This window comes from Falco naumanni, chromosome 3 (assembly GCF_017639655.2).
Source record: "Falco naumanni isolate bFalNau1 chromosome 3, bFalNau1.pat, whole genome shotgun sequence".
NCBI lineage: Eukaryota > Metazoa > Chordata > Aves > Falconiformes > Falconidae > Falco > Falco naumanni.
This window is the reverse complement of record NC_054056.1, coordinates 112,603,111-112,624,468: the sequence shown is the minus strand read 5'-3', so window position 1 is coordinate 112,624,468 and position 21,358 is coordinate 112,603,111. Positions and strand designations below refer to the sequence as shown.

Genomic DNA, 21,358 nt, shown 5'->3' with positions numbered 1-21,358 from the left:
GACACATTTCATTTTAGGAATATGTGAAATCATAGTTACATACACATCTGTTGAAAATCTGCTAGGGATTGCCTGATAGGAACGTTTTTATATAGTGCCCTATTTATGAGCCTCCTTGCTGACTGCATTTTAAGAGAATGTCTCCCTGCACAGATGACATTCAGTTTTCTAATTTGCTTTTAATAAGGCAATCCTTTTCAGAGATTTATTTGCTTAAGATAATGAGGTAGGATTACAGAGGAATTAACTGCAATGCTATTAAGTTGGCTGTTGTGGTTTGGTTTTTTTTTTTTTCCTTGGGTCTAGCCATATGCTTTCAGTTTGAAAGTAAGCTGAGATTTATTTTTCCTAGGCTACACAACAAATTCAAGACCAGAAGACAAAACGGCAGCTAAGGTTTTATTCTTCGGAAGAATTAAGAAACCAGTATTTTTGAGGTATGTTTGTTTTAGAAATGCTGTTAATTATTTATTAATCTTTCTGCTACATATAAGAGTAGCGGTGAGTGTTTTTGAACATTAGTGACTTTTTCAGATCTTTAGATGTAGCTTGATTTGAAAGGAAACTCCAAAATATACTTTTTTTCTCCCTTTTTAAATAAGCATGGGGAATTAGTTATATATCTGCTTCTTTTTTATCTGGCACTATCTTCTCTTTAATGTGGGACGGTCTTTCTGTCTAGAAAATTAGATATAACCAGATGAAAATCTAAAAACCTAAAAGATTCTGTCTTATTTGTGACTTTACACTTACAGCTTTCTTTATGCGCCATAGTTACTGTGAAAAATTTACAAATAAGAATATTCTGGAAAAAGCTGTAAACACTTTCCATTTTGCATGCAATATAGATTTCTATGTTTTAAATAGCTACGAGAAAGATTTCTTTCATCTAGATGTATAGAAAAGCATGATCTGGAAATAAATTACAAATAACTCAATAGGGGAGCCAGTCATCAGTAGGTAGACTGAGTAATGAAGGATACACTAAGAAAATTAATCATTGCCTTTCCACGGGTTTTAAAATAGCCTATTTAACACTGTTTTTCAGTACAAAAATTGTTTGAACTCGGTAAATTGGATTCCACTTCTGTAAATGTACCAGCAAAGCTAGTGGGGTACTAAGAAAATGGAGTTGTTTCTAATTTCGCTTTAGATGTAGTTATCACTTAGCATTTTCAGGAGCTTTAACAGAGCAAGTTATCGTCTTCATACAGTCAAAAATGCTGGGCCCCAGATATTGGTATTTCAATTACACATGGGAAATATTTCTGTTTAAGTTAACTTTTCTGCAACTCTGTCCAAACCCTAGTTTTCTCTTTTCTTTGATACGTCAAGTTACAAAGGACAAGGTTTTTTTCTCTTAGAGGAGGCATTTTTTTCACCAACAGTCATACTCAAATTCAGCTGTCTTTGATTACTTCAGTCCTCACCTGGAGCTCCCTTCTTTTTGCAGAAGGTATATCTAATCAGATAGACTTTTGTCTTTTCTACATTACCATCAGATCTGTGCAATTTTGTTCATGTTTGACTTGATAGAAAGACCACATTGGAGTTTCGGCTAGTGGCACAGCTATCTCATGGCTTGTTAGTAATGCAAGCCTATGATGTGATACATACATTTTGTCTAAAAGCATTGTTTTCTGCTTTAAAAAAACCCAAACCCCTATTGGTTTCATCCTCCCTCTAATCTTCAAAGGCTGTATTTATTTCAGCTTTCTTTAAAAAATGCCTACCTGCCCAAGAGTGTTGACCTCTAGGATTCCTCCTTTTTCATTTGCTTTAGATGTTTAGTAACAGGATTGCAGACTTCAGGGTTAAGAAGTTGAGTTCTGTAAGCTATCTTTGTATAATATTATTCACAATTAGTACATTCAGAGCACTTTTTTTACCTCCTAGCATTTGCAACCGCAAATACCTCTCTTTTAATGTGAGTCTTGTTTCCTTGGAGAAGCGGTATTGGAAGTACTGTAATAAATGATGAGAGAGAAATCAGCAAATATATTTTCATGTTTAACCTATTATTTGCTTATCTGACAGCATACCTACATTTTATATTGGAAAAAAAATAAGACTGTTGTTGAACTTCTGGTGAGGCTCTACACATGTGGCAGTGATGTCTAAGAACAATGATATTTGATAAATGAAAAATCTTTGTTCCCGTTTTGTGACTCCCATTGAGATACTTACATATTCCGCGGGGCACAATTTGTCTCACAGATTGTATTTGATTTGTTGTCTAAGGATAAAAGCTCATAGGATCATTGTTAAAAGCACTGAGCTTTCAGAAGCATGGTAAGGCAGTATTTTTATATTCAGACATTAGAGCAAACATTGACAGGAAAAAGTATCTCATTTTACTCAGCCCGCTGAAGCAAGACAACAAGTGAAATATTTAATAGTAATCAGTATGCTTTAGCTTCATATGTATTTGTGAAGTTGATATATGTTTGTCTAGCCTGATCCGTCAGTATTTTCATGCAATTTTTGTTATTATATAGTTTTTGAAGCCTTCTTAAAATCTTCATTTTCTCTCAGTTCTGGAGACATAATTGTAAAGCACCAGGCAAAATGTAATCCATTATAGGAAAAAAAAAAAGAAAAAAAAAAAAAAAAAAAAAAAAAAAAAAAAAAAAGAAAAAAAAAGAAAAAAAAAGGCAAAACATGTCTGTCCTTTCTCATTCAATCTGGCACATTATTTAACCTTGTTCAGTTTAGTATTTCTGTCATTCATGGAGTTATGTGAATGCCCGGTTGCCATGTGATGTTAAATGGATTTTGAGTGGATTATTTAATCTACAGTTCAACATTTCTGACACTTTACAGAATAGTGTTATGGTCAGGTTACCCAAGTGACTTCAAATGACTCAGTAATGGTAGTTTCCATGGTAAACATAGCTCTCGGTGGCAGAGAGGACTCTGACTTTCCTATGTGAGAATCTTTATGTTATATAATAATCAGAGTATGGGAGAGAGAATATTTGTAGCCAAGAATTGTTCTTTGTGTATATATGTATACCACCTCTTCTTCCTCTGAGTCCTCACACTGGACCTTAAAAAGTGATTTTATGGTTATCTGAAGTTGTACTTTATATAAGTTAATGAAATAAATAAGTGGAAACTTGTAAATGCATTTAAACTATTCTTGTTCCTAATTAACCTGGAGTACATGTTACTGTTGGCTTACAGAGGCTCCGTACCAGATGTTGAGTGAAACTTCTCTATGTACCTTATATATCTATCTTTGTTTACTCCACGCGTAGTACTCCAACTTACATTTGTCTGTTCTGGGCACTCAGAGAACATAAGGTGTTCTCTAAAAAGTAGAGCTCAGAGACTGTCTGAACCCGTAGGCTTCTCTGTGTGAAGATTTTTGATGTCCTGACAACTGTTAGAGCAGAACTTGTGGAGAATGGGAAACCATAGCAAACCCAGTGATTTAATTTCTGTGACTTAGAACAAAGTTACCTGGTCTTCCCTGTGGTCCTGGGCATACATTGTCTTTATATATGCTTATACACACATAAAGCGTGTGTACAGTTTTACTATAGTACAGAATGCATACTGCATCCTTTTGATGAATCTACCTTTTAAAAATTAATATATGAAAATAGTTTATACATGGAGCACCCTAAATTTTGATAACCTTCTGTATGTCTCTGTGAAAACCTGACTTGATAGATGCAAATGGAACTTTCAGAGCTACCTTATTGCATATACATATACATATAAGTGTGCGTGTATAATGGGGCTAAAAACCCCCTCATCATTCTTGCAAGGTTGAAATACAGAACTGAGATTCGATATTGCTGGATGCTGGCCTCACTTCTCAAGATATAAACCAAGAAATGAATGGCCTAAAGAAATAAGACTCTTAGTCAACACTAGATTTTAGTCTCCCTTAGTACTGTGAGAATAACTGACATTTTACTTCCCTGAAAATTCAGAAACATTGCAGAATGTTTCGAGTGGTTTGTCAAATTAAGTTGAAAAACATTTTAAAGGAGGAAGTTGGTTGAAGTTTACAAATAAAAGCCAACTTAAATTTTGGATATATAAAAATAAATATCCGAAGCTTTTCAAGGTTTTCTACTCTGAAAGTAATTTTTAAAACTGAAACATTGAAAATATTGAAACAATATTTCACAAATTCACATTTCTGGTTTCAGTGTCAGTATAAACAGATCGATGTTTTGCTCAGCTTTCAGAGTATTTGATTACATTTGTGCTAATGATGTAAAAGGGAGAAGCAGTTGATCAGAAATTTTCACCCTGTATTTCTTCAAAAAAGAAAAATAATTGTGGGACCATTTCAGATTATGTCGGTCATAATTTTTATTTGGATTTTTTTTGCATAGCAACCACAATACGTAACTGTTCTTGGAAGCCATGAAAACAGTAGATATTCAACCATCTCATCCAAATATGTTAGAAGGATTTCAAGGTAAATTTCTAAAGCACAACATCAAAATTTAGGAGTAAAAAGTCAGTCATTATTGTGACCAGCATGGACTACAAGCCAGTTTAGTTGAAACTGTAGTTTTCTTTTGTGCAACCATTCTTGTTTAGAAGTACAGCACCTAGGTATTCTGTACTTTTTTTGCTATATCAATCTCAGTTTCAAGCAGCCTGTGTGCTCTGTTTTGGGGTCATAAAGAAAATCATTGGATACTCGTCAAATTGCTTTCTTACACGAATTCAGTGGCACGTACTTCCTACGGAACTACAGGTGGGGGTTGCCTGTGAAGTGTAACAGTGTGAGGAATCACGAAGGCAGCAAAGAATTAATTGCGTTTATCACTTCAGTTTAAGGAAGTGACTTAAGTTTCCTAATCAAAATGTCCAAGCTGCCAACCCCTCTGTGCAGAGGAGGCATATCAGTGTGCTGGGGCAGTGGGGCACCAGGTGACTGAAGGCTGGCAGGGCTCTGCCCTGCCCCTCCTGGCAGGCACAGTCCCACCACACCGGGGCTGAGGCAAGCTGCTGGGGACAGGGAGGTGAGCCAGGGCCCAGGTGCCTGGCAGTGGCGCAGGGCTGCCATGTGGGCTCTGCTGCAGAAGCCACCCTTTGAAGCAGCTTCAGAGTGGAAGGTGGGTTTCTTTCCTGCATTCCACGCATCCAGTAGGTGTGATCTAATCGGCAGGGGGTCAGTTATTTCGTATACAGCAGTTGGGTTACAATTAGCTAGTTCTGGCGTCCGCTAACCTGCTATTTGTAGTTGCACAGTGCTTGGTTTTGTTTATAAGAATGTATTTAAAATCTAAAAGATCCAAAAAGACACTGACATTGAGACTTCTATTTCCAGTTTTCCCTGGAACTATACAATTCAAAATGGTTACGGTTTTTACCTTCCCCAGTGAAATTCCAGGAAGTGAGCAGAAATACATAGACCTATTTTTTTCTTTCAGAACACATGGGAGCACAGCTTAAGACATGTCACTAACAGCACTTGAGAACTATGCACGTTACAAATGCACGTTAGTTTTTATCCAAAATTTTACTATTTCTGTGGTCTGTTAGTTCTTAGGTTTTTCTAGCAGTATGAATTACTTTTCCCAAGAAATATTGATTATCCCTGTGAATTTTGCTTCCTGCTTCTTTCAGGTGTGTTTCTTTTACACAGAATCTTTATTATAACAGCAAAATAGTGCAGTATAACTCTTTAAAAATATGCATTAAAAAAGGACATCTCTTCAGCAGGAAAGAGTAATTGATATTTCTGTTTCTTACAGTGAAAGGAGTTTAGTTTTAAAAGACAGTCAAGTTATAACAAAATAGTGCTTATATTAACCTGCAAGGTTGCCTGAACAGGAATATGAACTAGCTTTATTTCTTCTAAATATTATAAAATTATAGTGTCCAGATCTGGCTCAAACTCTGTGGAATTTTTCTGCTTATTTTTGATCATTTTTTATATGCTGAAGCTGATCAGTCCCCTCTTAAGATAACATTCCAGCCATCTATAGATAGCACACAATTAACTGGAGGGGAAAAGGGGAAAACTGGGAAACCAGGAAGGAAATATGTGCAATACACAGAGCATCTCTCTGTTCTGTATTCTGTGTCAGTTTTAATGGGTCTGTAATTAGGTCACAGGACTGATTGATATCAGCACTTAGCTTCCTGGGTGACATCACCCTCTCCTTCATTCCCTAATAGGGATTAAGATGTCGATGCATAGAAAATTCTACTTCCTGGACAGAGAATAGTAACTAATTACACCAGTTGCAGACTTGACACTGGCTGAATTATTTACCAACATAGCAATGAAATGGAGACTAACGAAAGAGCACAGGGAGCATGTGAAAAGAGAACAGTTAGCTTGCAGCCCGTGCATGTGAACAAGTTTGGTTTAGGGAAACAATGACAGAACTAGGCTGGGACAGGAACAATTGTGAGTAAAATGATGGTGTATTTTGAATGCTTAAGCAGAAAATGTGAGGCAAAAAAAAAGCTTTGAGATGAAGTAAGAAGACAACTATTATAATGCATGGCCAAATGTAAGAGTCTTGGCATGAGAGGACATCAGTGAGTGCCCAAAGAGTGTGCTATTCAAAGACAGTTTATTGAATGGAAAGAAAAAAATGAGAAGGTTGCCTTATACATATTTCTGTACATAGAAAACTCATAAATGCAGCAAAGGACACAGCTTAGAATGTTGCTTCTTAATTTAAAAACAGCTGCCATGTTTCAGACTGAACATACAAAGTTGTTTCTGTGTAAAACCACAACCCAGTAGTAACCTTTAACTCATCTTTATAAAATGTTTTACCATTTAGTTGCTGTATGGTGCAGTTGAAAGAACTTGATGCCATCATTAGGACTTCTAATTTTGTTGTCAGGCAGCCTATCTCTTTTTTTCAGACTTTTACTTTTTGGGGATACTATTTGCCCAACACTGATTTTAATTTATAAGATGGAATACTTAAAAAGACAACTTCTGAGATTTTAGGATTTTTGTTGTTAAAAGAATGAAAAACTGAGGAAGTGTATTTTTCTGATCTTGCATGTTAAGACATAACTTGTGCTTGAGAGAGACTGCTGGATGTGGTATAAGATGAACTTTACTTAAGACCAAACTATGAGGAACCACGTCAGACATGGCTATAAGAACTTACACCTGATTGTAGGAGTAAGCTGGAGCAGCACAAAAAATGCCTGGCTATGGAAACAGAAAATTTGTTAAGTTTTGTGGTGAATGATTATGGTGCAGGAGTTGAGTCTCAGAGATTTCTATTAGAATTGTGAGTTGGAACTTAGTTCATGTGTGCTACATGTAAAAGGTTTGCTATCTTTTTGATGTTCTGTACTGCATGTGCAAACAATCCTCATACATACATCTGCAGTAAGTAAGTTGACTTGCATATATGTTTTCAAATAAATTAGGAAAGATGGTGGATATAATATTTGTATGTTATTTAATACAGGCTTTCATCATGTATCTATTTGCCACTTGTAATTTCTGAGCTTCAATGAAATGCACTGACATTTTGCTTTAACAGCTGTGTTAGTTTTCAAGTTACTTCTGTTGAGAGTTCTTAGTTCAGGTTTGTTGTAGGAAATAGTAAGGAAGTCCTATGAAATCCTGCTGCAGTACTGCTCTTGACAAAATGAAACTCAAATACACAGGTTTGATTTAGAAGCGCTAAGAATAGGCTTAATCCAAGTCTGCAAGCTCTAATTCAAAGTGATACAGAAGCTGTAATGAACAAAATGAATGGCTTAGTGGCACCTGATCTGACAGCAGCAGAAGAAGAAATTAGAAATAAAGTGTTTCTCAGAGATTTAAAACAGCTGGGTGCATCCATTTTATTGTTACGGCTGGAGTCATCGGCATATTTTTCCCCAAGTCTCTCCTTCTATGCTCACTTTTAAAATAATGCTGCATTCTGTTAGCCAGTGGCTTAATAACTGATCTAAAGGCATCAAAACTTGTTATAGTTTTCCTCAAGTAGACGGAGAGAAAGCAGAAGTGAATTTAAGTAAAACACCATGCTTCACAAAATAGTCTTCTCTAAAATTACCTGTGTTTCTGAGCAGTGTTTGTTTAGTAATCATCAATATTATTGGAGGGGAAGGGGAGGGGACAGTGGGGAAGCAGTGGATACTAACAACCCTTGACAAATCATCTTAATCATCATTACCCAAAGGTTCTATCTCATTTACTTCCAGAGTTCAAATTCTAAGTAGAACTTGAGTCGTGAGTGAGAAGACAGCTGATGCCCAGAATTTCCAGCCATAAAGTAGTTTGAATGGATAAGGCAGAGATAAGCTTCAAATGTCATACAGTCTAATGAGATTAATATAAATATTTGGACTTTTCTATTTTACACTGTGAGGAGTTTGACTAATATGTCATCTTCACAGGAAGAGTTAGATAGGTGTCATCGTTAGTTTAATTCCTGTGGCTTTCAGGAGTAGACAGGATCACGTTACAAAAAAACCCAAAACAAACAAAAAAAAACCCAAGAAAAAACCCTAATGTTTTCCTAAAACGTTTAAAACTTGTGGATGGGCAGATGTCACACTCCTTTCTCACCTTCCTTCACTCTTGAAGCACACATGTGGGCTGATGGAGAAATCATTGATGTTTGACAACCTGCAGCATCTGCTGGTCTGCTCAGGCAAGGTTGCACTCTTCTCAAACGTTTTGATTCAGGAGACCTTGTGCTGACATTTCAGAAATAAATGAGACAGTCTGTTACTTTCAGATTCGCTGTGGACTCGTGCAGGTGTTTCTTTGACTGTACGTGCTTCTCACTTTTTTAACCACCTTTTATATCAATTGTTTCCAACCTTTTCTAAAGGGATATTCACTACCCCCTTCCTGAACTTCATCAGCCCCTCCTCCTTGCCCCTCTGTGCGGACTCTTTTCTGATAGCTCACCCTCACTTGCTTCTACTGACATTTCTTTATCATGTCCTTGTTGCTGGCTTTGGCTAATGCCAGTGCAGCCCTCCAAAGTGCAAGTCCCAGCACAGAGTTGTAGCTCCTTTAGCAGCACTTAGCTTTTCTAGACTCACCTTGACTGGCAGCACACTTTGCAATGCGTGGGGATCTTTCTTCATATTGATTTTTCATTTTTTTCATGTAAGGGTAGACTATGAACTAATCATATGATCCCACAAGCTGTGCTTCCATTAAGGTCCTGTACTACCTATATCTTAATTCATCTCTCCTCATTGCAAAGAGTAAGTTGAAAAAAGTGCATGCCAGAATACTAATATTTTAATACCTTTTTTTAATTGAATGAAACTAGTGATCTATTAATGAAGAGTTTGTTTTACATTTTTCATACATAGGTGCAGTAAGGAGCTTCTTATTTTCATTCAAGTCAGACTTTTTCAGAGTATATAAAGAATTGCAGTTCTCCTTGGTTTAGTTCCTCAAATTCCTCAGGGAGTCTGAATGGGGAGACTCTGTGTTCAGCCCTGCAATGTCTTCTGTGGCACCACTGAAACAGTTCTGGGTATTTGGAAGATAGAAGTCAGTGACCCAACTGCATAAATTCTTGCCCCTCTTCTTAATCCCACTGAATTAAACTGAACTTTGTTTTTCAAGAGCAGCAAGTGGATACACAAAAGTAATTGTTTTCCAAAGAAGGCTTAGACATCATCCAAATTTGGAAAAAAAAAAAAAAAGCATTATGCCTAAAGGGTTTAATATTCTGTTCTGCCATTGATAGACATGTGTAATCCCTATTAAAATGATTTATGCTAAACGTTGGCAGCTGATTTGATTCTGTAGTCTTCATCTGAATTGCTAAATTTCACAATAAATAATTATTCTTGGGATCTTTCCTGATGTGATGCAAAATTGGTTTTAGTGGATGTTTAAAGTAAATTAAAAAAATGGAATTAATATACCCTACCAATGGGTGAAACGTGTTTTTTAAACTTGTCCAAGGTGATTTACACATCATCTTAAAATTGTGACTCTGGGGGGAAAGGTTGAGTGACCATATTTTTTGGGAGACTAACTAGTCTTAATTTTCAAAAGTAATAAAGGACTGGAGTTATAAAGCAAAAACCGTGGATAATAACAACACATTACTAAAGGCTTTAAGAACAGACATACAGGATTTAATTGAGAAACAGAAGATCAGTGGTGCAGATGAGGCTAGAACGTAAACATCCCCAAGTGAGCACCCACGCAAGGCTTTATGTATATATAATTTTGCTGTAGAAACATACCTACACTGCTTCTGTAGCCAAGCTAGCTTATATTTTCAAAAGCAATTGACAGCTGATAATTGACAGCTGACTGAACATTGCAGCTGAAGCATTTGAAGGAAATAAATAAAGAAATAATCAATTAATCTGAGAAATCCTAGATAATGTATTTATTACTGTTTCCAAGTAACATACAAATAACATTTTTAAAGTGCATGTATATTATAGGTAAATTTCTCACCAGCAAGTGATGGTTAAGAAAGGGGAGTCATTTACATACACATTTCTTTTTGTTGCGGTTTTTGTTTGTTTGTTTGGTTGGTTTTTGGGTGGTGGTGGTGGTTGTTTTTTTTCTAAATTTGAGAAGTTTGCAGCTTATTGATATTCCAGGTGCAACACAAAGTCCTTTATAGTACCCACTTTCCCTTTCCCGACCCTGCAAACTGCAAAACAATATTTGGTTTAGAAGGCAACAGAGCTGGAAGGAAACATGTTATTTATTATATGTTTGTTTATATTAAATTAGTTGTTTATGGAATGTTAGGTATATAGATAACCTCTAATTTAGAAAAACAACAGGTTTATTGTACTGAAACTTTTTTGTTAGTATTTGTGTATTTCAAGAAGTTTTTCCTTATAAGGTCATTGATTTTGGAATTGGACAGTAGCTATGATGTTCCAATCAAATAGATACGGCTTCTTTGTGTAACATGACAGGAGTGTCTGTTTTCATCTTATTTTTTTTTAAAGACAGGAACATCTATATATTGCAATGGGAAGGTGATACAGAATTAAATAATTAACTTACAGAGCATTAAATAAGTCAAATTAATTGAAGACCCTGCATTCAGTAGCACTGTTTCATTCTATCTCATCTGAGGTACTTTGGATTGCTAAAATTCTGGTGTTTTGCTGTATTTACTGCAAAGGAAAGAAAAATAGAAAATATACATACTAAAGAAAACCTCTGCAATTTGAATCAGCTTAGTGTAATAACTTAAAATTCTGTATTACTCTGTTATTGAAGAGCTTTCAGATTAACACGTAATGCCAGGCTTTCATTTTCATGGCATCTTTTGGAGCAAGGTAATATTATCTTTCAACAAGGTCTTCCTCAGGCAATCTGAAAATTCTATGACATGATACTTCTAAACTGCTTGAATATTTTTCATTTTAATAGGTCACATGGTCAATGATCTACCTCTTGGAGAAGAACAAGTAATAATTTGGTCACAGTTGCAGTCTTCCAAATCCTAACAGAGTTTCATTGTGTTTCTCCTTGATGAAGTGACTTCAGCAAATATAGAGGAAGAAGGCTGAAGCTTTAAACACTTATTCATCTTTGACATCTATGGTTTAAAAGCAGTGTTAAGGTTAAATGGGAGTTCATTTACACACTATTTCATTTAGTAAGTGCTCTCATAATTAAATATAGATCCATGTAATTTAGTGGTAGAAAGAGAAATTCATTAAGATTCCTGATTAGGAAAAAGTGTTAACAGAACTGCAAATATTATAGAAATTTAGCTCCTGTTTAAAGTAAATTAAGCACAAACCAATTCGTGTATCATGAAAGAGATTGCTTGAACTGTAACTGACAAGAAATTTCAAAATTCGTTTTCATCATCTGTGTACACTGAAAGCAAAAGTAAATAGAGATTTATGAAATCACTATAGTTGACAAAATTCACACAGATTTCATGCCTTTTGTAATGCATTGTTTTGTTTAGGCATAAGGGTTAATATTCTTGCAAATACTGATGAAACTGTCACAGATTTTAGGTTATTTCAGATATTATTTTTAAAATTAAAATTCCTAAAGTGAACTGAATTAAAAGACGTTTGCTTAGTACCTCTGGAAAAACAGGTAACCTTTGATAGTTACTAGTGCCTAAATTTGTATTTTATCTAAACTATCACTTTCAGGAAGTTATAAAAAGCAAAGGGCTGGTAAGCTTTACCTTTGACTTCAGTGGAGCTAAAAGTTCACCATCAATTTTAGCAATATTTAGAAAGTATAATGATCTGATAATAAGGAAACACAGAGGCTCATTTTACTATCTTAAAGTTATAAATGCTCATATTTGGTTTTGGTTTGGTTCTGTAACTTTAAACATACACTTTGATGCAGCTGCATTAGAGCAACATGCTTTTCACCTAACCCTTGAAAATATCTTACCATTCACATGGCTTTTCTGTCATGATGATATTAAAATGTATTTTGGCAAAGAGTTAATTCCTAAAAGTATCTGATGCTTCTTCCCCCGGTAAGGTGAAAAAGAATGTTGAAAATCTGTAACAGGAGTCGCAGCTTGGACTGCTATAAACGTACCATGTTCAATGATGTCAGTCTAAATTTAGGACACTTTTTTATGCTGTCCTTACATTTCAATTACACTAACCCTTCAGTTATCCATTGTCCTTGGTCATTTTTACAGTGGTTCAGATTATAAGTTTTTCTTTAATACAAAATTGCTGTTAAGTATATGTGATACTAATAGGTGTAGACTTAAATGTTCTACTAAATTGTCTCAGATGACTTGTTCTGCAATGCTGTGCCTGTGCCCATATGCCTATGCACAGGTGCTTTTTGCTCTTTCGATGCAAAGACAAAATGATGCAGATTTGGGGGAGGGATGAGTGGCAGGGTGTGAGGGCAGTGGAAGTTTGACTTTGTAGACCTCTGGAGGTCCCTTCCAGTCTAAATGGTTCTGTGATTGTGTGGAGGATGACCTCTTCCCAGTAGCACTCTCTTAGGGTGTGCATGGTCTCAATCACATGATGTTAGAGCATCTGACCAGCAGTGGAGCATTCCCTCCTCCCTCTGCTGTGGTCTGGGCTGTCCAGCTCTGAATGTAATGGCACTGAAAAAACTTGATTAACTTTCTGTCCACCAGTCCACCACTACTGTCTCCAAGATACTTTTTTTACAACAGCCTTCCATTTCTCATTAAGAAAAGCCCACCACCAACAACACCCCTGCCCCCCCCCCCCTAAAAAAAGCAAGCAAGCAAACAAACAAACAAACAAAACCACCAAGAAAAACCAGCTGAGTTCAAATTTCATTTCTATACTTGATTTTTATTTTTTTTTTAAACTGCCAGATAATGGAAAATTTTACAAATCAAGGAAAGGAGATTTTCCTCCCCCACATTCCAAACTTCTCTGTGTTTTTTGGACTGTAAGGCACCTTCCAGTTTAGATATGTAAATCTCATTAGCATGCTCTTTATACTCTTTTTCAGATCACTAATGAGGAATTTAATTAAAACATGACCTAGCACTCATCCCAGCAGCATTCACCAGACACCTCCTTTTGACATGATACAGTGCTGTTTTTCACTGATCCATGTTTTAAATACTAGCCAATTTTCAAAGCAGTGATGAGCAGAGGTGGAACGCCACTTTACTAGGGACAAGTTACTGAATCCTAAAAAAAATGAAACATAAAAAGGTCTTCACTGAAACAAAATGAGCAGAATTCTACTCTGCCTCTCTCTGTGCAACAGCCTTGTTAATAAGCTACCAAACCCTGCTACCTCATAACTCAGGTTCAAAACAATGACATTCTATTTTTGGTATTAAGGAGATAAGAAAGATTAAAGGCAAATATTAACTGACAGGCTCTTGTCGTATTTTTCAAAGAATTATGTCATCAAGCCCTAAATTTACAGCTCTTCACTCTAAAGAATATTACATGGTAGCAGAGCTGGGGACATTTGTATTGAAGAAGAGATAAAACATTGCTTCACTGGTTTGGCCAGCTCCTTTAGTAATGCAGTTAAGCTGGCTACTCTTCACATGCTGCTTCAGGGCTTCTCACTATGCAAGGAATTCCCTTCCTATATATTTTTTCACATCTGCTAGTGCCCAGATCTCATTACTAGTCACAATAAAACATAAAGAGGATAAGGAGGAGAGAAAGTGTAGTAGAAACTCTAGAGCAGGGTCAACTAGGGCAAGTTGCCCAGGGCTGCGTCTACTCAGGTTTTGAATATCTCCAAGGATGCCGGTATTTCCACAGCCTATAACAGTGTTCGTTCACCCCTACAGTGAAACAAAGAGTTTGTGTGTGACCCGGTGCCTATTGGAGCAGCAGTTCTAGGACACATTGACAGCTCAAATGGGCATAATGCCTGTGTATTGGAAATTTAATTGAACCTGAAGTACTGGTATGATAGATTTAATGAAGTATTCAGAAACATAGTGCATAACATTGATCACAGTTTGCTTATACTCTTAATTACCAAATCTAACCATACATAATGAAGCATGAGGTATTTTTTCCCACTGCTGTACATCAGAACTTGTCTTATAAGTTTAGGTTTAAATCTTCTGCAGAAACCATGTTGATCATGTGTGGTGGATTTCGTATTCTGCAACATGCTGGTAAACCTAGGGAATTTTAAAATTGGTTTTAGTGAGTCTAATTATGGGTGGACCTGTTGTAGCATATCTCACTAGAGCTGTACCTACCACCTGTTTTCAGTATCAGCAGTCCATTGTTTTAATCAGGAATGATATGAATAAGGGTGAATTTAGGCAGTTATACTTGAATAATAGATTTGTAATGTGCAGTCCTTTGGACTACTGGAAAGATAAGGTTGGCATTAACTATTGAGGCACACTGCAGAAACAGCAGATACAAAGCTGACTATCAAGACATCCCCAAAACAAGGGCTGCTATAGAATGCTTAAGGGGAATAGTGGAAGCCCCTCTATTTGGGAAGCAGAAAAAAGTAGACAGACAATCTGTTTTATGGTATTTTTGAAGCTCTTCAAGTGTATTTCCAGAACTTGAATTTAATGGTATATTAGAAGCTTGCTTTATTAACTTTATTCTCTAAAATACATGAAAAAAGTTCCATGCAAAGATGATAAAGTGGCAGAAATATCTGTTTAGAAATAAGATGTATTTAGAATATTTACAAGAATATGAATGATAACATCTGATGGATGCCATTTAAGACATGCACTTGAACGTCAGTTAGAGCACTAGCTTGCTCTCCTTTAATGAATGAAATTGTATAGGAGAAGATTAATTGAAATGCATCAGTATGAAGAACATCTAGCTCTGTACATCTCTTGCCCCATTTCAGTTTCCTTCACCTATTCTTTCCAGCTGCAGTCTGTATTTCGGAGATGCTAGTCTCTTTCATTCGAATACAAAAGCTGAGTCACTCGCCCCCTGCCCCAACATCTCGCTTGAGGTGTCAAGATTCATCTTTTTGTCTTTCTGTTAAATAAAACTTATGTAGAAGATACTCTTTTGGCATCGTTCTTCAGGAAATGTGCTGTGATGTGTGATGAGGCTAGAATAAAATCTGGATTCTCCACTTCTGGAAAAGCAAATTTCCTGAGATTATAGAAGTTAGACCAGCCTCATAGCTGCAGAAGATAGTCAGTCTTTGAGTCGAAGATAATTAATCCCTCCTCAAAAAATCTTCTATGGTGTATCAATATTATTTTATAATTAATCTGAGGTTAAGGCCTATGTTTGAAAAATAATGATCACAGTTTGAAATACCAGAGAGATTTTTCCTTTGTACTAAGCACCCCAAAAGGTATGTACTTTGAGAGTGATTGTCAAAGTCAGTTTTAAAAACTAGACTATCTTCCTCAGATTAGGCAATAAGTGTAGAAATTTTTTGGGTTTAGTTCAAGTGTATTTATTTTAGACAATAAAAGATAGTGTTAACAAGTGTATTTAGAAATTTTGTGTTTCTTGCTTCTTCATCCTGTGTCTAAAATAAGTAGGTCATTATTGTCATTATAATGTCTAAACAGTAGTCTCCTTAGAAAAGACAAAACTAGCATAATATATTCTTCAGTGACATAACCCAGAGGCCTGGTTTAAGGCACAAGATTTTTATTTCAAGTCAACAGCAGTACTGGTCTCAGGCTTACTGTGTTTATGTTTTCAATATCTTCTGCCAAAAATGTTTGAAATGCATAATTACCTATAGTTTTATTTCATGGTTTCCAGATGCTCTTCAAATAATCAGCATATTTGTTCTAATCATATGTGTATTTGTTCTAAGAACTAATTTGATCTTAAGTATTTCACTTAGTGTGTAATACTGTGCCGTATTTGCATCACATGATATGTAGTGAATGATAGATGAGGAGATTGGAAAGACTGGCTTAGTTATGTTTATCGTCTGCAGTTTATGAGCTTTATTGCTTCTCATGAAAATCTCCTTAAAATGCGAGTTCAAACATGCTGTAACACTGGGTAATAACAGTCTTAGCAAAAACACTGATAAAAAGAGAAAATTAGGTTCATGTACAGACTCTTCATTATTTTGAAAGATATCTATGTGGAAAGGTAGCTAATAAAAATAAGAAGTCTGCCGTTTGTCATAAAGTCAATGTTGTGCTCTTCACCAACATGTAGTGGACTAATTGAAGCGAGCTGAGCAGATCAAGTCACGTTCCGTCTCAAGCAATGCGCTGCAACTGCTACCAGTCTTTTCCCCCTCACACTCTGATAGTCACAGTAACTGATAACTCTTGAAGTAGGTCTTCCCAGTAGTCATTTGTGATATTCACTGGGCTTTCACACATCTCATTGGTAAGTAATACAGTGAAGACATAGCTTATCATATATTTTAGATTGTACTGGGGTTAGGACAGCAACTTGATCATTTTTCCTGCAGCAAAACTACATGAAAGAACAGTAAATTTGAGTGCTGAACTTCGATTCAAACTAGGCTGTATCTGTTGCCAGTAGGTTTCTTGGTTTTGTTTTGTGGGGTTTTTTGTATTTTAAGTAGCTCTACAGGTGAAATGTTACTGTCTGTGCAACTTCTCCCATCTCAGACACAGTTCCTGTTCTACTGATGTTACAGCAATGCATATCGGGAACCATTGCTGAGGACAGAACTACCTGATTTGAAAAGCATTCCATTCTGGATGAGGTACATTTAAAGGAGTTATGTGCTGATTTTATGTAACATCTAAGATAGTGGCACCTTTTAAGGATAGGTTGTGAAATGGGGCCAACTGATACGAACTGGTGTGGCGGAATCATTAGTGAGTCAATGGTATTGGTTCATATATGGATTTCATGCCAGATTTTCTTTCTTGGTGCTTTATTATCTGTAAGGGGGGAAAAGTAAATATTGAAGAAACACGTATGAGAAGCTAGACATCATTCCTACAGTAATTTTAGGAGACCTCCAATGGATATTGTATCTGACAAAATGTAGCAATCAGTCAGCAAATTCCTTAGGCATGTGCATTATTTATTGAAAATATGGGAGTGGTCCTCTGTATTTTGTATCTTTACATTTCACAGGTTTCAGAATAATTTTAGGACTTGGTTTACAAATAATTTTGGTAAATAATATAAATAGTAATGTTATTAGTAAATAATTAAGCAAATCTAAAAGGTCGAACTGAATCTTATTAATCAGTAACCTTAGGATATGGCCCTCTTGCTGTTGCCAGGTGATGTTACAGGCAATATTTTTCTCCTCCACGTCTAGTGGGTTTCGGTGTTACTACACATTTTAATCTGAAATGTGTGGCTTATGGACAGTCTGCACTGAAATTTGTTTTCCAATATCTGCAGTACTATATTGTTAACCAAGCTCTTGTAATCTGCTTTTAGCCACAGCATGCATTTCCATTACATGGAAAAAATTTTACCATTCCTCCTACCAACCTCTTGTGCAAAGCCCTCTTTTTAAAAATTTGGTTTTACTGGAGATTAGACCTAGAAAATGTGTGAAAGGGTAGCTGTCTGTCTTAGCAATAGGCGCAATAGATGTGTGTATGTAGTAAATTAGTTAGAGGTAAAGAACTTCTCTTGATCATTCAGATATTTAAATTGTATTGAAAAATCATTCTACCAATCCTTTGCCAGTCAAATTAACACAAAGGACGTATTCTGCTAGCTGATATAACCTCATTTACTTCTCTACTATCAGATTTTTTCTGCTTCTTTGAACTCTTCATATAAGATATATGAGACGACACAAAGAGCTACAGTAGCTAAGATATAGAGGTGTCAGATGGCACACTGTTAAATAGGTGCCATTTGCCATGCCTTACTTCGGTATCATAGAGCCATAGAATCGTCTCGGTTGGAAACGATCTTTTAAGATTGAGTCCAACCGTTAACCTAGCATTGCCAAGTCCACCACTACACCATGTCCCTAAGTACCATATCTAAACATCTTCCAAATACCTCTAGGGATGGCGACCCAACCATTTCCCTGAACAGCCTGTTCCAGTGCCTGACAACCGTTTTGGTGAAGAATTGTTCTTATCATCCAATGTAAACCTCCCCTGGCGCAAGTTGAGGCCATTTCCTGTTGTCCTATCGCTTGTCACTTGGGAGAAGAGACTGACACCCACCTTGCTGCAAGTTATTTCCAAGTAGCCTAAATTTTCAGGGTAGATGTTGTTCGTCATGTTTGAAAGATGTAAAGCAAAATAAAGACATAATCAGCAATGTTTTGAGAATTATTTTTAAACCAACTTTAACATCCTAGAGAAAACTTTTTTTTGCAAATATTAGACTGATATGTGAATGATTTACTTAGGAATTCCTAATAAATGGTCCTTGGTAACCTAAATATATACAATATTACAGCAAAAGTTATGCTGTCAGAAAGCTTTACTATATGATAGACAAACAAAAAAGAAAATTATAAAATTATAAAGATACAAACAGTTCTTGAGCTTCCTGGCAGGCCTTGTACATCCCTTCTAGTATTTTGACTTATTTCAAGAGGATGGCCGACACTGTTTCAGAAAATATATATGTAATAATTTAAATAACAAATACCCCAGATACAGGACCATTTGGCTGAATCTGAGCTGTGCAAATATGTAGTTGTCATGTTTTGAGGTCCTAGTTGCATGTGCATGCTTCTTTGAGCTTAAACTATTGTCTTCTGCCTATTGTGATGAGGTCTTATTTTGCAGCTGATACAGAGAACATTGCATGTTATAACCGTAACGTGGGCCTCTCACTTTTTGTGTTAGCTTGACTAAAATCTGAATACAATCACTACATGCTCGCAGAGTAGCACTTATTTTCTTTCTAATGTATGCCTGATGTTTGTCAAGTTAGTCATCACATGTAATCACACAATTGAATTACTCGTATTTCTGTGAATTCTGAACAGTAGCATGCAAACTAAGCAAGCATATTGTAATGATGCTTGTAAAATGTAGTTTAATATTGAACTTATTTACATAAGCAGAGCATTTGATAATAGTAGGAGACTAAAAAAGAATTAGAATTTTTCTATTTTTTTAAAAAGAAACTTGAGAAGATTAGCGTGGTGTGGACTGTACTACCTGCAGTACAGCTAGAACAATCTGCATTATTCACCTACTTCACTTTTAGTCCTTAATGATTTATTTTTCTATCTTAACAATTACATGACCTCTATGTGTTGGAATGTGATTTAAAAATAAAATCAAAATTCTCTAGGTGTGCTTCTGCTTTCTTTTAATGGGTAAGTTCTTTAGTGACCACTTTTTGATTTGGTCTAATGATGTATGAAACAACTTCTTAAAACTTGTTCTTTCTTTTTAAAGTATAAACCTTGTGTGGACTTGTTTGCCTTTTCATGGTGATTGTAGTTCATTTTTACTGTCAAAATTCTATATGATTAGTGCAACAGAGTCATACACACAACAGACTAATTAACTAGATTTCACAGATATGAGCTGGAGAAAGGAAACCTATTAAGCCCTTTCTCTGTCTGCAAAACAGAGGCACAGGTAGGACAGGACTGTGGTGAATACCAGACAAGTTGTTCAAACCATTTTGGACAGTGAAATCAGTAGCTTCATGCCCAACTGAATGATCTCTTCTTGAAAACAGTGTGTCCAAGTTGTAACATTTTTGTATTGTGACTTAATATGTATACATGTTGTAAATATACACAGAAGACAGATGTATGTGTGTGTGTGTATACACATATGCAGAAATATATAGTGGGTATGTCAAACATAGTCATAAAAAATTAGCAGAATAGAACCAAGTTCAGGTCTCTTAAGTCTTTGCCCAGAGACACTTGGTTTCATTCCCCCAAGTCCATTATCTCTTCCATACAAAGCAATTTTATTTACCTAGAGCAAGTACCCTCCCCCCATTAAGTGCAACTACTATTAATTTCATTATTAGTCTGCTTCAGTATTCTTTTTTCCCTAGTGCCAACCCATGCCCAGAGAAGATTAATTTTAGTGGTGTAATACCTGAAACAGTGTCAGGGCTTGGGACTCCCACAACTAAGGGTGGTTCTAGTGGCTTGAGTTGACATATTTAATATTTTAAAGTGTTTTAATATAAATTTGAAATTTTTGAGGGATTGCTGTCCTTAATTAAGTGATTGATTTATTCTCTGAAAATTTTAGAAGACTTAAGGATTGTGGTTGGAAAATAAGGTATGAGCAGAAAATGAGTCTTGCTTGCTGGAGTTTCATTTTTTTGGAATTGTTTATAAAAATAGCTGTAAAGTCTGAATCATGACACACAGTGCATGGGAAATAGATAGAAGACGTAGGGGTTTCTATTCCTTATTCCTTAATCTCGGCACAACTCCTTACTGTGCAGTGTGCCAAATCATATTTGGCCCTGAAATACAGATCTGTATATGAATTCTTATGATCTCACATTTCTATCAGCAAGTTAAAAAAGCAACATTAGCATTCATGAGATTATACCTATGATAGATAAGAGTTTTTATTTCCTAACGTAAACATCGTTAAGTTCATAATTACCTTTCTGGTACATACCAACTCTTGACATTCAGTCTTGCCATTTGTCTATACTGTTTTATTCCCCAGAAAGGTTCCTTTCAGCTGACAGGTGTTTTTTAATCTGTCAGGCTGCATAATTCGGTGTGTTTATCTACGATTTCAGAAATCATCTATTTATGTTTTAAAAGCTTTGTAATATTTCTGCCAACTTACAATAAGCCTGGGACATACTGATTTTTTAAAAATTATAGAAATAGTTGACATTACTTTAAAAATGGACCAGGAATATTTGTTTATCACTGCTACTGAATTTTTGGTATTATAAACAGCTATGTCCTTCAGCCTGCTTTTCTGAGCAAAGTTAGAGATAATCAGCAGGAATTTATAATTTTATGGATGCAAAAAGCATTGAATTATCAGCTGATAAAACAACTGCACTCTGCGCATGTGTCTAGCTAAATTAT

General features: G+C 35.8%; 1 protein-coding gene across 2 annotated transcripts in view; it reads left to right on the top strand.

Moving 5' to 3' along the window:
* Nucleotides 1-333: 333 nt before the first annotated feature.
* CDH18 (cadherin 18) overlaps nucleotides 334-21,358 on the top strand; it is a 343,866-nt gene continuing 322,841 nt past the window's right edge. For both annotated transcript variants that reach the window (XM_040587697.1, XM_040587698.1), the window contains exon 1: nucleotides 334-437. The gene's annotated coding sequence lies outside the window, so the exon portion shown is untranslated. The remainder of the gene's footprint in view (nucleotides 438-21,358) is intronic.